The sequence below is a fragment of the Pinus tabuliformis genome, chromosome 9 (genome assembly GCF_031772625.1).
Source record: "Pinus tabuliformis cultivar Carrire ecotype Pingquan chromosome 9, CPIR1, whole genome shotgun sequence".
Taxonomy (NCBI): domain Eukaryota; kingdom Viridiplantae; phylum Streptophyta; class Pinopsida; order Pinales; family Pinaceae; genus Pinus; species Pinus tabuliformis.
The window spans coordinates 1,924,490,245-1,924,495,109 of record NC_142307.1 but is presented as its reverse complement, the minus strand read 5'-3'; the positions used below and the strand labels follow the sequence as shown (position 1 = coordinate 1,924,495,109).

Below are 4,865 nucleotides of genomic sequence, written 5' to 3'. Positions count from 1 at the left end.
GTTACACCAAAATTCGCAGGGGTTAGTAAATAGACACATTGCTACACCAAAATTCGCAGGGGTTAGTAAATAGACATACCACTTGTTGGAGTCACGATTGCAATTACATCAAAACCCGCAGGTGTTAGTAAACAGACACATCGCTAGTGTTAAGCACATGCCATGACACACACCGGGAGCGTTTAATTATCCTTCTACACCTCCATTAACGGGAAGCATTAGATTATCCAATTCCCAACAATAACTCCATACGAAGAAAAGGCTTGGTGAGCCGATTTTGTGACTTATATTATCTAGCCTAACTTTCACCATGAATAGGTTCCCTATTTTCTCTCGTGCTCATAACGATTTGGATACAGGCTCTTTGCTTGTGTGTTCCCCAGGGGAAACCCATCATCAACCTGCAACCACAAACATAAATCCGCAAAGATCTTGGCTGTTTGATCCGCCGCCGGGGCTGCCAGTCAATTTGGATAATGTGGTCGTGGAAGAATACACCAGGAGTCAATTTGAATTCATGCCTGAAGAATATCATCATCGCCAATCCTCGGGTATTGTCCCCGTAAATAGCTGCAGCCAAATAATAAGGAATATTCCTGTCCGGCCAGTTGTTGCAACAAAAAGGGTTCACATAACGCCTTGGAAAGGCACAGGAGAAAGACATTGAAAGTGCTCTTCTCCTAACTATATTCGTTGTTACCTATTATAAATCCAAAGGTCTCAAATTTTAATTTTTTGTAAGTTGATTGCCAATATATATAGAAAGAAAGATAGATGGGTGTTCTTTTCCTTCATTTCACTGAATATGTCCTGTCACTTCACTATATGTCTTATTAGGAAATGTACACACAAATATCGTATTATAACGTATTTGCATTAAAATAAATTTAAAGTTCGCAACCTATTGTTATTATTTATACAGTTTGAGGAGATCTAATCATAAATAACATGTGTTTGTTTCTTAAAAATGATTACAAAGTTAAAGTACCAGTTAAAACGCAGAAAGTACAAGTTAATTTGAGAAAAAGTACGAGGTAGAATCCACGAGGGATGTAGCAGGTTCATTTAACTGTGTAGACATATTATTTTCATGCCCAAGTCATAAAATACGGTTTTGTGCATGGATCACCAGACTTTGAGTTCTTTACTTCTGCTTGTTGAGTGGGTTCATGTAGAGGTTATAAATTTATTCTTGAAACTTAATTTTCTTTTGAATTGAATTGTCATTTGCAGAGGAAACCGAGCATTCCAAATACCGTTTCTCGACTCCTTAAATACATTCCTGGCTTGCGTGTCCAAATCGAGAAATTAAAAAGAAAACGTGCCATAGCCTTTACCAAACAATCAATTCGTGCAAGCTCCCTCGTGAGCTCAAAGTCTGCAAGGAATACAGTAGGTGAAGGATTGATTGAATTTATGTTCTCTCCTCCACCTCCTGTACTAAACACAGGCTATCCCGATCATCTTACTGTTACAGTAAAGGTAGGATTTGGAAGTTCAGAGATGATAGTAACAATTTGTAATTGCAGAGTTGGGATTTTGTTCTCTACGCTTTTGGTGCTGCTAGGAAAGGAGGTACTTGACGTACTCAATGCTTCTACTTTCATCTCTCAGCATAAAGTTTTTCATAATCTTCATCTTGGGGTGGGGCAAATTTTTGTAATTAATTATGATTTTTCTGTTGGGTGTGTCTACGCAGGGAGTCAAAGCACAACTAACAATGGTAGTGTCTACAGCTGCTAGATTGGCACAACTAACAATGGTAGTGTCTACAGCTGCTAGATTGATTTGGTGGACGCATTGGAGAATGGACAGCTTCTTGGAGAAGCTACCGCCCCACCAAATTCCAGAAACTTTTTCTCTGTGTATAAAAACCGTTCTTGGTAATCAAAACAAGTAAGTGTTTGAGTTTTGTGTTATGATGTATGATCTCTAATTTGGTATCAGACGGAGGTGAGGTTGAGTTGTGAAGAGCGTAGGTGAACTGTACAGGTGAGCTGTACCTAGTGATTGAAGCTGTGGAAGTGTAGTCAGACTTCTAGTAGTATCCAGTGTGTGTGAAGAACTAAAGAGTGGAACCGAGTGTTTTGTTTATGGCTGCTGGGAAATCTATGGTGCGGTAAGGGTAGAGCAATGACAAGACAGGCGTTGCGCACCAGGAGAAGAGTTGTGTGCTCTGGAGAAGCACTGATGGTGTTCGAGCCACTTTGAGGAGGTCTAGATGGTTGTGAAGGTAAAATCGTTCAAGCGCTATTTGTTTTTTTGTTTTCCCTATTGTAGGGATATACTTTGGTGTGGGTGCAGGCAGCCGATGTTTGAAGTGGATGCTGAAGAGTGTGAGAGCTGCCTAAAACGTTGGAACTGTTGTTACCGCTCAATTCAAATCCAAAGTTGTATGAAAAAAATTGTTTTCATATCAAGCTCCTCATGTTTTGTTAAGTGTACATTTTAGAATGCAGTGTGGATCTTTATGTTTTTTATAATAGCAACGTATTTTTCTTGACGGTGGGGAAAGAAGACTATCTGCATATTACGCAGCAAAGTATGTTGCTTAGGTTGTTAGTCACAAGAGTTTTCTTTTAATTGAATTGCCGCAGAACGCTTTTAGAGTGGAGGCTGGTAATTATCTTTAATGGAAGTTCCTGAAATTGAATGGAATGCTAAACTCATGGTAGTGACTGTGTGGTTAAGTTTAGCTGGAATATATTTAAAAACATATTTTCTCTATGTGAGGGTTTTTATTTAAGGTTTAAATTAAATTCCAAAGTAAAAAAAAAAAAAGAAAGAAGAAGGCAGCCATATTATCCAATAATATTGGACAAATTTTTTTGCTTGAGAATTTATATTGGTAAAAAAAAAAATTGTGTCTTGGTGGTTGGTACTTAAGGATTTATAGGCTTCTTGACAATGGCTAATATATTGGCAGAATCTTATTTATCTCAATCTAACAAGTTAGATGGTGAAAATTATGCAAATTGGAAGTTCAAGTTGCAGACTTTGATGGAAGGCAACAATACATGGGCGATCATGGGCGATTGTGTCTGGAGCTAAAGTTAAGCGAGTGTTCCCTCAAGCCACAGATGCTGTGTTGGGTCCCTATAATACTAGTGATTACCCCATTATTATTGTAGTTATACCCCCTATTTATATTGTTGTGCCCCTATTACCCCCATATTGTTATTTCTGTGCCCCATAGAATCCCTCTATTGTTATTTTTGTGGCTTTATATTATTATTGTTAGGTCGGCTGGATTATATTGTGACTCCTTAGACTCCTATATATAGAAATGAGGTTTTGTCATTTGTATCATCCAAGAATTGTTCATTTATGTAATGTAAAGGAGGTTGCCCCCTCGAAGAGGCTAAATTCTAAGGCGTGGATCTCTCTTTTCTATATTTTTGTGAGGTGGTTTCATAACATGCTGCAATTCAAGATTGGGAGCAACGGGAAAACAAGGCAAAGGGGCTTTTGCGGATGACGGTTAAGGACAACATTATTCAACACATTAGAGAGTGCAAAACATCCAAGGAGACATGGGACACTCTAAAAAATTTGTATGAGACAAAGACTACAAATCGAATATTGTATTTAAAGAGTAAGCTTCTTTCAATTAAGATGGAAGAAAATGAAAGTGTTAGTGATTTCATTTCTAGAATTAAAGATCTAAAGGATAAATTAGGTGACATTGGTGAATCAGTATCTAATACAGACTTGGTTAATGTGACATTAAGTGGAATGCTTGATCAATATCAAATGTTTATCACTGGTCTTTCAGCTAGAGAGAAGGCTCCTTCTTTCGATGAGTTGGCAGGTATACTTATGCAGGAAGAAGAGCGGAGAAGAAGCCTTAAACAGAAATCTCCCAATTCAGATTTGACATTGATGTCCAAAGGGAAGAGGTCCTTCAAAGGCAAATAGTGGGAGAAAAATAAAGGTAAAAAGCCACAGGTAAAATCATTTCAAGGTACCCATTTACCAAGGACAAATTCCAAATCAAGTAGAGATGATGTGTATTATTACTGTGGAAAACCTGGTCATTTTGCTAAGAATTTCATAAAAAGGAGGTCTGATCAATTTAAACAAAGAAGGCATTCAGGAAATTATGTTGATAGATATGAAGCAATTAGTCAAGATGTTAGCAATCTTAAATTGTTTGTGTCCAATGCTGCTTTATCAGCAGAAACTAATGATGATAATGCTTGGTTTATAGATTCTAGTGCATCAATCCATATGTCATGCAAAAAAGATTGGTTTGATACTTATCATGAGATTAATAATGGTGGACACATCTATTTAGGAGATAATAGATCATATGAAATTAAAGGATATGGTAATATAAGTGTTATGATGCCTAACGGACAAGAAAAACAAATTCAAAATGTGGTGTATGTTCCTGGATTAAAGAAGAACTTAATTTTAGTCTCTACTATCATAGATCAACATTTAAAAGTTGAATTTGTGAAATCACATTGTTTGGTAAAAGATGTGTAGGACAACTACAAGGTTGTTGCAAAAGGAATGAGAGTTGGAGGCTTATACAAGTTGGATGTAATGAAGAATGGGCATCAAGCTTTGGCATCAACAGACATGTCAACTATAGAACTTTGGAATCAAAGGTATGGACACTTAAATCATAATGACCTAATGTTACTACAAAAGAAATTGATGGTAGAAGGTCTTCCAATTATTAAGGGTGAACACTTTGAATGTGAAGGTTGTGCACTAGGAAAACAACATAGGGAAGAATTTCCTGTGCATGAAAATAGAAGAAAATGTGAAATACTTGAATTGGTGCATACTGATGTATGTTTTCCAATGCAAACTAAGTCACTTGGTGGAGAATATTACTTCCTTATATTTATTGA

At 37.0% G+C, this 4,865-nt stretch overlaps 1 pseudogene; it reads left to right on the top strand.

Moving 5' to 3' along the window:
• Nucleotides 1–310: 310 nt before the first annotated feature.
• Nucleotides 311–1,743, top strand: LOC149156648 (transcription factor ORG3-like; annotated as a pseudogene).
• The last annotated feature ends 3,122 nt before the right edge of the window (nt 1,744–4,865 follow it).